Source organism: Mixophyes fleayi, chromosome 2, assembly GCF_038048845.1.
Source record: "Mixophyes fleayi isolate aMixFle1 chromosome 2, aMixFle1.hap1, whole genome shotgun sequence".
In the NCBI taxonomy this organism is placed as follows: Eukaryota; Metazoa; Chordata; class Amphibia; order Anura; family Limnodynastidae; genus Mixophyes; species Mixophyes fleayi.
The window spans coordinates 246,542,343-246,554,496 of record NC_134403.1 but is presented as its reverse complement, the minus strand read 5'-3'; the positions used below and the strand labels follow the sequence as shown (position 1 = coordinate 246,554,496).

Here is a 12,154-nt window from a genome sequence, read left to right as displayed (position 1 = left end):
TGAGCTGCTGCGCATGTGCGGCCACTTGCGCAGCAGCTTTCTCTATATTTTTTCGGGGGGGAAGAAACACCCCCTTAAAAATCCTGCGTTTGCCCCTGTAACCATGCACCAAAGGAAGCCTCCCCAGTGCTAAAAAAATAAAATCTCATGATATCAAGAAGTTTATATTATAATCTGCTATTTTAACTGAAATTCAACAGCCCAGTTTGCAAGTTCTCACACCTGAATGAATGACTTTACTAAGTAATCATTCAGAGACAAAAGTCAATTCTACTGCATGCATTGCAAACTCATTCATCTTCCGCGCCTAATCCACAATATCTCCTCCATGTCGTCCACATAGACTATTAAGGTTTTATTTTACACAATACAGCAATACAGGGTGTCCTTCAAATAGTCATTTAAATAGCCACTAGCCGCACGCATTGGTGGATAGACAGTGATGAAAATAAAACTACACCTTGCACAATGAAACATTATCACACGTTCACGTCACCCCTCCGTTTTTTTCCCCCAGGTGCAGATTCAGGGACCGGTGAATTAAATTGATAATAACAGAAAGGTCTTACGGTTAAGTGCATTTTTATAGAACGAAATTACATTCTGTCGTCACTGCGTGCCTGTTAGCATGCAATGCTTATACCGTTTGCATAGTCATAATTAAACTGCTTACCTTTTATTAAGGCTTGCAATCTGATACTTACTCCCTATTTTATCTGTCGGAAAGGACAATTACCTCCACTCCTCCCCGATCCTATATTTATGCTATCAGACCAGATTAAAGGCTTGAGAGGGCGTGTTTGTGTCTCGGCGATGTCATCTGGTGGGAGGGAATATACAATTCATAAAGAAGAGAGGCGTAGTCATTTAGTTCTTTAATGCAACCATATTATTATTCTTATATTACTCCCAGCATAATATCCGTGAATTATTTTGTAGACCGGTAAAGCAGGTGTATGGATAAAAGGGGAAATTCTCAGACCACCGAAACGAAAATATTTAAAATTTGGTCACGCCCTCTATTTAATGCTGGATCTATTGAAATGCCACATTAAGCTGACAGTTGAATTATCCGGTCAAATAAAAGATTGTATTGATAGGAGTAAAAATAGTGTAACGTATGTAGAGGTCAAACCAGGGCCTGATTAAGGGTTCCAGCCGCCCCAGGCTAACATCAGTTGCCCCCCCCCCCCCGCGTGCGCATGTTTCCCGCCCCCTGCCCCAGCCAGTACTTATATTTTTATATATATATATATATATATATATATGCACAAAATTGTATTTTTGTAAATTGTTATTTTTAACTTTGCACATGGGCAAAACCATGATGCATTGGAGAGGGATGTAAATTAAAATGTTGGGACAGGTTTATAGTTAGGGTAGTGCATGTCCTCTAGATCAACTTTAAATTGCAGTGTAAACATAAAGCTAACAAGTATTCGTGTGCTTCATGAAAAAAAGCTAGTATTTAACTTACATGCAAAATAATAAACTAATTTGCATCCCTTGCATTGTAACATGGTTTTGTCCAGGTGAAAACTTACTTATTTTTTTTTTAATTACTTACATTCATGAATCAGGCCCACATTAGTTTGAAAACACATTAAAATGTCACTAAAGTAAAATCCACATTCAAAGTTAAACAGGATACGCTGTTCTCTCTTACCTGATCTTGCAGTGTAGACTACCTGATGTTCTCTCTTGTTCTTGAAGTGTTGTTGTCAGTTGGCTTCTGGAACATTGGGGTCCTGTACTGAAAATATGCAAAAATGCAAAATGTTAACAAACCCTGAATGATTCAAACACAACACTCTATTATGACCAAATAAAACAACCCCTTAGTACAGGCATATATAGATAATAAAAGATATGAAAATGATTTATAAACATATACTAACATCTACCAACCCCTGACAGTCAGATAATTAACCCCCCAGCCCTTAGACAATTTATAATTTTTATGCGCCCTGCAGCTTATCCCCCCACCCCGAGTCATGATCTCACCTCTGGCCCCCATATAGAGAAAAATATTTATCCCCCTGCAGCTTACCCTCCCCGCGTCATGATATGTGCCACTGCCCCACCCATAGAGAATAATAAGTAAAGCCACTGAGCCTTTTATCCCACCCCCAGTCATGATCTGTGCCACTGCCCCCCCATTAATTATTTGTGCCTAAAAACGCCAGTGCCAGTCCCCCCCCCACATTGTGCCTGAAAATGCTCTCCTGCCCCCCCCCATATTATGGCTGAAAATGTTCTCCTGTCCCCCCCCCCCTATATTATAGCTGGAAATGTTCCCCTGCTCCCCCCCCCCATATTATGGCTGAAAATGTTCTCCTGCTCTCCCCCCTATTTTATGGCTGAAAATGTTTTCCTGCTCCCCCCCTATATTATGGCTGAAAATGTTCTCCCCCCCCATATTATGGCTGAAAATGTTCTCCTGCTCTTCCCCCCTATTTTATGGCTGAAAATGTTTTCCTGCTCCCCCCTATATTATGGCTGAAAATGTTCTCCTGCCCCCCCCCCCCATATTATGGCTGAAAATGTTCTCCTGCTCTTCCCCCCTATTTTATGGCTGTAAATGTTCTCCTGCTCCCCCCCCCCCCCATATTATGGCTGAAAATGTTCTCCTGCTCTTCCCCCCTATTTTATGGCTGAAAATGTTTTCCTGCTCCCCACCTATATTATGGCTGAAAATGTTCTCCTGCTCTTCCCCCCTATTTTATGGCTGAAAATGTTTTCCTGCTCCCCCCTATATTATGGCTGAAAATGTTCTCCTGCTCCCCCCCCCCCCCCATATTATGGCTGAAAATGTTCTCCTGCTCCCCCCCCCCTATATTATGGCTGAAAATGTTCTCCTGCTCCCCCCCCCCCCCATATTATGGCTGAACATGTTCTCCCCCCCATATTGTGCCTGAAAATGCTCCCTGGGCAGCCATTCACTCAAAGTTTAACATCTCACGTGACCACACTGAACAGCGCACCATGGCCGCACTGACGGCAGATGACAGCTTGTGATTAGCTGTCGTCTGCCGTCTTCAGCATACCTGAGCCTGTCGATGGAGTCATAGGAGGATTCCATACACCCGCGGCGGACCCCATTACATAACAATTTCTCGCGGGGGGTGGGGGGGCGTTTGGCGGGGCGAGGGGTTGAATTGAAAAAAAAAAAGAACATTTTTCTGTTAACCAGCGCTGCTGCGCCCTCCCCCCCCCCCCTTCCCCCGATGCGGCGCCCCCGGGCTGCAGCCTGGTCAGCCTGTTGGCTGATCAGGCCCTGGGTCAAACTGAACTTAAGGGAAATCAAATGGTTATAACAGGGCTCCTAAGATTGCAGAAAGGATCAGATTAAAATTTGTGGGGGTTCCAGGGCTAGTATGCTCCAAATAGGCTTCACTGTGCATGTGCTCCTTGCACTTGTTCAGAAGAGTAGACAAGAAAATTAGCATAATAAATAGACCCCCATTAATTAAAAGAAACTGATGCTGGAAGTCTAATTTTTCAGGGATAGCACAATTGACTATCTTAACCGCTACACTACCACTTCTGTAAAATATTTTAAGGAGTCCCTTCCTTTAATCGGAAATCTAGGAGCTGCCACCCTGTTTTCCCCAGGGTTCTGAAATACAGAATCAGCAAATCAATTAAGCTACACAAACTTAAATGATGGTGGCAGCACTGTGGCTTAGTGGTTAGCACTTCTGCCTCACAGCACTGGGATCATGAGTTCGATTCCCAACCATGGCCTTCACTGTGTGGAGTTTGTATGTTCTCCCCGTGTCTGCTTGGTTTTCTTCCGGGTGCTCCGGTTTCCTCCCACACTCCAAAAACATACCGGTAGGTTAATTGGCTGCTATCAAATTGACCCTAGTCTCTGTGTCTGTGTGTGTGTGTGTTAGGGAATTTAGACTGTAAGCTCCATTGGGGCAGGGACTGAGGTGAGTGAGTTCTCTGTACAGCTCTGCGGAATTAGTGGCGCTATATAAATAAATGATGATGATGTGAGAGGAAGGACCAATCACAAGCTTCAATTTCTTGATGAAAATTAGTTGTCCCGGTGTTTGGAGGGTGTCTTTTTTCGTGATCTACAGGAATTCCAGCAGCCAGAGTGTCCAGTGCCTAGGTTAACTAAGCTTCTGTGCCTTTTCCCTCATGAAGAGACTAACAGAGCAAAATTTGATGTAGTGCGCATAGTGTCTTCTCATTTAAAGAATGTAAGTCCCATTTGTTAAAAAAAAATAACCTTTATTACTTATACTTAAAATATTCATCTTAAAATTATTGAAATAAAAACAAAGGTGAAAATAGTGAATTAATGTGATGTTTTACAATTATTAAGCATACCTTTAATCCCTTTATTAGCTTGCGTGCTGTCTGGATTGCTTTTAGTTAGTCTATACTATTTTGCAACACGAATACCCTTTTCACACCAAGGAATCAGGGCCACCGAGAGGAAGGGGAGTGGGTACAAATTACCCAGGCCCGGGCCTTCACTGCCGACGTCTTTTTTTTAAAAAACTACACTTTTTTTCCTTTGTATTCTCCTTTTGTTTTGTGGCGGGTTGGGGGGGGGGGGTAAACGTTCCTTGGTGGGGGGAGCAGGGTAGTTTTTTAAAAAAACAAACATATACTCACGTGATCGTGGCTCCGGCGTCACTTCTCTCTACTAAGTTCACACTAAATGTCTGGCGCTGCTGCTCAGGGGCGGGGAGCCCCATGAAGTTGTGTCGGGGCCCTGAATTCCTTTTGGTGTGATTGGGTCAACCCGGGGCATGTGACCAGGGTTATTCCAGTGTTGGAGCCGGATACGCTGTAATATGAAAGGTGTTCCTGGGTTATTCTACTATCAATAAACTCAAGTCCCTCAGGAAGCAATATAGCAAAAAGAAAAATGGCAATGGGCATATGGAGTGGCCATATTATGATTTGTGCAATGTTGCAATTTGGAAACTCAGCCCTATCCAACCCCATTCGCCTTTCTTCTTCTGTAATAGCAGTAATGCAACCCCTGAGAGCAGCCAAGCTGGCTGGCCCTCTTCACAGATGGTGGCTGAAGAGACAGCAGATAATAGCGAATATGATTCATCTATTAATGAAGACCTAAGGAGTGGTATAAAAGAAGCAGCTGACAAAAGTGATACACAGCCTTTGCGTTCAAACAGTAAGTTAGCTCCCTTTGGGGCCTAGGTGTTAATAATTGCTTCACTGCGGCACTTATTTGCAATACGTTTTTCACTAGATATTTTGAACTATTATGAAAATATGCACGTTACATAGTAAGGGTTAATTAGCAGCTGTCCCTGCAAGATATGTCCCCCACATTATGGAGGGCTGGACTCTGACTCTGCGCATGCCTCCCTAGCATTACTGCGTATTTTAATGTGTTATTAATATTAATAATACTTTTGTTTTCATTTTTTTATAGTCTATACTGTTCCACAAATGAAAAAGAAGAACACAAAGATGGAACAAGCCACTAAAGCAATGTCTACCCTATTGGTGGAGCAGCTATGGATTCGGCTATGCAGGTGCAAGCAGACACTCATCTGCAGAGGTTCTTGGAGCATGACCAGGAGCAACAAAGCAATTTTATGAATCATCTAATAACCATGTATGAGAGCATCAATATAGAAAATAGAGAGAATCAGATGTCTTTCCTAGATCATTTGATTACTAGAGTGCAGGGCCCCACACCACATCCACATACTAAATCAAATAATATTGTTGAAAATTTCATGACTAAATAGATAGTTGATTAAATAGAACTTGAAACATCCAATACTTTACGTTTCAAACCATTTTAAACAAAAAATAAATTCTTATCTCTTTGGGTAAAAGCCAGCCATCGTGTTGTTCCTTTGCAATTCGGTAGAGGTCAGAATTGGAAAGAACTTTGGCATCATGTGCATGATTAGGCCAGCCAATGTAAACATCTGTGAAACTGAAAAGAATACATTTTAATTAGTATACATATATAACATTAGAGGAGATATATTAACAGAAATTGTGGTCAAATACAGCCTATAGAATAATTGAATGGCAGCCTTTTTGGTTTCAGTTGTAGTAGTTTGCCGGGTTATCTATGTGTTGGTATGTGTGTCTATGGCTCCAGCACAATACAGATATCCACGTTTAAAACCTTTCATGTTGTCATCTAGACACTGTCCATGAGATATGCAGATGAAATGGTAGTACAGGGTGTTAAGAGCGTTTTGTCGCTATCCAATAACAATTGTCGAATCTCGATTTGTATTTCCAACACACAAATATTTATTCTCAAAAAGTAGCAGAGTAATTCAAGCGAAATTATAATAAGTACAGCCGTTACTTATCTCAGGCGCTCTGGATCCAGCGAACAGTCATTCAATCCCTAAGTCTGTGGACAAGAAGTCTGTTCACTGGATGTGAGGCTCATGCTTATATGCAAGCAGAAATACAGTAAAACAATGCAGATGATTTGGCTTGCTTCTATTGGTCTAGGTTTAAGGAAGGTCCAGGGGGTTGCAGATCATAGGCTGGTTTAATCTAAGGAATCCAAAGGTGGGGGTCATCTCTCCAGGGGATGAGCTCTGTTCTTCCCGCCATAACTCCAATTACAACCAGTCCATTAGCATTTTACAGTCAGAATCATATTAAAGGTTTATTCCCTAACATCAATAACTAGAGTTTACAATGTGCGATCTCTTCGCCGAATGCATCGGACAGCTGCTGATGTAAAGGGGATTAATATGATATCAAACATGACACATTTCCCTTAACCTGAACCATAGGTTTCACTAGTATGCATATACCTTCTTTATTAAACATGAATTCTACTATATTTCGACATAAATGACTATGTGTTGCAACTATAATTAAGGTGTACTATTTACAAATGTTCATGTTTGTGCGAATGTGTGTAAAAGTGTAGAAACTGTTTATTGCCACATGTTGCGGCTGGATACGCCCTTTCACGCCATAGCGTGCTCTACGCATAATTTCAAACAAAGGCAATCAAGTTTGCTCGATATTAACTGAAATGACTTTATCCAATTTGCTGACTTCGACAAGGGGTTTTCAGCAATGCTGCAGTCACTTCATGCACTAGATTGCAAACAGTGTATAGCCCTACACCGAACAAACACAAAATTGTGCGGTATTCTCCTGGGGAAGCATACCACCACAACACAATGGCAAGTCTCCTACTTGGTTCATTGGGTTTTCAGTAGTTTGTCATTTGTTTTGCTTGAGCTGGGGTGATGAGTTCTAGCAAATCGTCAAATGTTGCACGCGACATGCGAAAGTGTGCCATACTCTGCTCGTCATCAAAACCTTCCACAGTACACTAGTAAGCTTGACCAAAAAATTGTATATAGGAATAATTCAGCGTTGAATTATTCCTATATACAATTTTTTGGTCAAGTTTATTTGGAATATTGTGTAATTCCAATAGGAAGTTTAGCAGCAGCTGATTTTTGCCGCAATTTACCTATACCCTTACATATTATCTTATTTGTTTTACACTAGTAAGCATGTCCATTATGACGTTCTCTGACCCACATTTTTCTGTTTGTTGCAGTGCTGAATTTGATTATGGTGACAATTATGGACAACATAAATGCTCTCCTTTTGTGTAAGTATTGGCCAATAATTCTCCCCTTCTCCAGCAGAAATAACACTGGGCCAGATTACATACTGCAACCAGCTGCATTGAGCTGCCATTTGCATCAGCTATATGAGCCTATGCAGCCCCCTTTTAATGACTCAGTGTGAAAGGCGGTGACTCGGCTGTATGCGGGACCAAAGTGCAGTGTGAAGAGATGCAATAAGGGTTGAAACTGCATTGATTATCCTGTGTCTGACCCAGGATTTTGGTAGAAAAAGGGTATCAATCGATATTATCCTTTCATTTTCATCATATTTACGAAAATAGATACATTTGTTACAATAAGATGGATTTTTTTTATATAAGCAGATAATTCAAGGTAGATGCTGTTGATATCAACTGTTCTGTATCAGCTATATTTTTTTGGAGGGTCGGAACAATGGTTAGGGTAGCAGGGTAAGGGGTAAATGAAAGTATTATATTTAAACTTTATCTAGTCCTAAATCCGCCCTGCTTTTAAACCTAAATAATTAAATTGGTTGTGCAAAATAGATTTTAATTTGGATAATCAAACGGAGAAAATCCTCCTTATATGATCATGTTCTTAATTCTCATACAATCTTATATCATCATATGAATACATATATCTTTATGTTGACCAATTTAGATGTTCGGCTTAAGTGTTTATGTTCAATTAAATCAGTAGCCTTTAGTGGAAATACAGGTGGTATTGCTTTCACAGTATGCCTTCAATGAATATGAATCCCCAAGTCCAAACAGTTCCTGATTGGTAGGTAAAACGAACTAAAAAAAGACAGCAGTTTCCAGCATAATCAGTTCCTTTTCATATCCTCTTCTCCCAACCATCATCGAGACATAGGAGAGAGATCTATATTCCACAGCCAATTTAATTATTTAGGTTTAAAAGCAGAGTGGATTTGGGACTAGACAAACTTTAAATATAATACTTTAATTTACCCCTTACCCACCTAACCTACCCATTGCGCCCTCACCCCCTCCCAAAAAAATCTAGTTGTTTCGATATTAAAGGGGAATTAAGGCAACCCCTAGGGGCCTGTGGCAGCATCCCAAACCCTTTCCCTAGTTCTAGGAGGAGGGCTGTAATGCAATGTAAACTGTTGTTCTGTATCAGTTGAAACAGGAATTAATTGTCTTAAAGCTATGAGTAGTTTTGCTATTGCTCCTCTTTATATATCGGTACTGCCCCTGTGCATAATGTTTATCCATATATTAATGCCTACTGGTATGTATTTGTGAATTGCTATTAGCATTAGATTGCTCCACTAAATCTCGGACTAATCGGAGGTTCTGTTTCTGGTTCTGTATCGATATATTAGTGGGAGTAAATTTGGGTTAGGTAGGCTCAGCAAATGCCAACACTGAGGTTGCTTTTTCAAGGGAAACCGATCTAAAGTTGGAGCTAGATTTTTAAACTGATTCTCTCCTTTTAGGGACACATTTTTGATTTCTTGTGGGATGAGTTTAGTATAAAAATCAAAGTTTCTTTTTGTAACTAAGATCCTTCAGATCTTAATTTGATAATCTTGTTCTTCATTGAGATGTAGTTGTTGTTAATATTAATGTTAATGCTAGCATGTTTCTACTTGTCTAACATGAATGAAAATTAGTGTTTTTAGACACCATGGGCCTGATTCATTACCGATCTTATCTTGTGCTTAAGTTGCCATGAGTATTTTAAGAACAAACGTGCAGATAAGAAATTCACAATTCAACACGGAGCGGAAAGTTCAAAGACACGCCAACCTTATGTCTGTTACGCAACTGAAAATAAGATGCAACTAAGCAATTAGTTCATCTTAAGATCCGCGTCTTAACTTCCACTTCTTATTTAAAGATAACAAAGTGTTACGTAACGGCAAATATAGGAGGTGCAAAGAGTTTGTTTACAAATGTTAGTTAACTTAAAACATAATTGGAGTGTATTTTTGCAGGACAGTTGTAACCTCATAATTCGTTTTAACACTTACTTGTTAAGAGAACCTGGAACAAATGACTTCGAAGTGTTTTTTTAATGAGCTAAATCAGCACACCTTCTTATTCACCTACATGAAAGATCGTGTAATGTGTTTGTTTGTGTTTGAGTTGAACTGAGCACATGTGGATGCAAATGCATCTAATTTGCTAGCATAAATAAATATGCATATTAAGAAATAATATATGCTAAAAAATTGTATCCTGACCGTTACAAAATGCGTAGCGTACTCTTACATAATCGATACATAGGAGTGTGCATACAACCTCCACACAGAGGAATTGCGTGAGTCAAGAATCGAACTCCTGACTCCATTGTTGGAAGGTGGGTTGGCTAACAACTAAGGCAACGTTCATTTATAAAAAAGAGGGAGAAGCTCACCAATACAGCTTGCGTGCTACAGATGTAAGTGCTAGATAATAGTACTTCAAGAACAAAAACAACACAGCACAGCCACTCTTCCTTATTACCCAAAAATAAATGCCAGTTAACATCTGCATGGGTACCTTAGTGGTTAGCACTTCTGTGTCACAACACTGGTACTGTCACTCAGTCCATTGACTTTAACGTTTGTAATATGCCCAATACCCTCACCGGTCTAGAGCACAAATTTGACAAACACATGACCACTTTAAAATCAACCCTCACAAATATGTGCACCCTTTTGTCCCAAATCGTTATCATTCAGCAAACTTCACAACACCCTACACTAAATGTCACTCCTTTACCTACAGCTCACTAATGCTAATAATTCGCCACTTTCTATTTCTCTGCCTCCTTCCCCTTCTCATCCTCCTGGCCTTTTCCCTTTTCGTCCTCCTGGCCCTTCTCATCCTCTTGGCCCTTCTCATCCTTCCGCACACCCCTCGGCACTAACATACAAATTGTTGTATGTTAGTGTAATAATGTATAAACCATTTGCAAGTTGCTTCCAAACTAAAATTTGAAACACATGTTGAAGCTGGGTTTGGTATTCCAATGGTAGCATGTGGGACAAATGATTATTTACAAACAAAGTTTCAGCTGGTGCTTGCAGATATTACCATCCAGATTCTGCATTAAGTGTAATGCATTGCTATTTCACTGGTCAATCTCTATGTTAATTTGTAATAACATCCATTTGCACTAGTGTTACAAATATCCTATATAAGAGCTGTGTTTATTTTCATTTAGCATGTCCTAATAAACTGGTCTTCTAATCCAGTTTACATGTTAACACTGTATATTCTGGCTGGTAAAATCCTTTCCACTCTTAAATACAAATTAAACAAAGACATACAAGGTACACCCAATACAAGCAGACCAGACAATAATGGCCATTAACCACGTGGATAATTATATATAATAATACTTTAATATGTCTAAGACACAAAGTGCAGTTTGGTTGTGCTTTCATGTGGTTTACCGTGACAATAGTCACCAAAATGCTAAGGTTTCCTGTAACACAGACTTTTTTTTACACCAAAATACAGTTAAACACATGACTGGTGTGTGCAAGTGGTGACAGATAACGATGTGTTTACCGCCACCATTCAGTATGTTTTGAATTGTGTGTATATCTGTGGCATCACTGAAACATTGTCTGAGCGTACATAATTGCAGATGTAGAGAATTAGCAAATAATTTTATGAAGCAGGCGAAATTCCAAAATGGTGGATAGTGTCAGTGCTTTACTGGTGGACTCAACTGGACTGGGAGCAAATCTGGGTGTGAGGAATAAAGCAGAGGGTGGTCTTGCGTATGACACCAAGTTTTGGAACTGATTGTGTGTAGTTTGTGTTTTGGTTTGGCCCGTGCACAAGTTTGTTAGCAAAGTGCTGATTGTAACAGGACTTTAAAAATTTAAATGTGGTTTTAACATTTCATGACCTAGGGAGCTTTACCACATACAATTCTAACATTTAATGATCCTACTTTGTCCACATTTACAGAGGTCAGGTGAAGATAGATAGATTTGACTAATATCATGTCACGACTGTGAATGATTTTTTGTTGATCCCTTGCCTCTGCTATAGAGAACTTGCCCAGGAGTGCGAAGTCTAACGGAGAGGAGGTTTTCACCAGGGATTCCTGCAAGGAATTATGGTCTCCGCTGCTCCTATTCCGCAGGTCGCGGTTTCCCAGACTAGTACTAGCAGAGGGTAGTGGAGACAGAACACAACGGGTATTTTAGAATGATAATATTCACAGGATTAAAAGTTCACGGCTCATAAGCATCACTGATAATAATAACAGAGGAGATAGTAGTAGTGCTGCAAAGTAGTGTATTGGCTGATGGTACAACAGGAATGAGAAAAAGCCCGCTACTGCAGAAGCACACGCGAACAACTTCCTCCTTTTTTCGTAGTTTTATTGTCAGGATGGTAAATGTTTTGACACCGTACAGATTTCACAGCATTTCTTGGAGACCCTAAACGCTAGCTAGACATAGCTCAGCTCTCTCAAGACCAGCCAGCTTCCCCAGCGTTGATCTCCCTGAACAAATGGCACAAACAAGCTTTTATACATGTTACTCCTCCCCCAGCCTTAGCTTGATGGACAGGTGACACACCCAC

The 12,154-nt window shown here is 40.3% G+C and overlaps 1 long non-coding RNA gene across 2 annotated transcripts in view; it reads left to right on the top strand.

Annotated features, from left to right (window-relative positions):
- The window catches only part of LOC142140339 (uncharacterized), an 8,157-nt gene extending 417 nt beyond the window's left edge, over positions 1 to 7,740 (top strand). Inside the window, exons 1-3 of one of the 2 annotated variants that reach the window (XR_012688419.1) lie at positions 5,001 to 5,161; positions 5,426 to 5,611; positions 7,559 to 7,740. This is a non-coding gene — a long non-coding RNA (uncharacterized LOC142140339). Of the gene's footprint in view, positions 1 to 5,000; positions 5,162 to 5,425; positions 5,612 to 7,558 lie in introns of those variants that run through there. The other variant, XR_012688418.1, reaches the window with a different exon arrangement.
- The last annotated feature ends 4,414 nt before the right edge of the window (positions 7,741 to 12,154 follow it).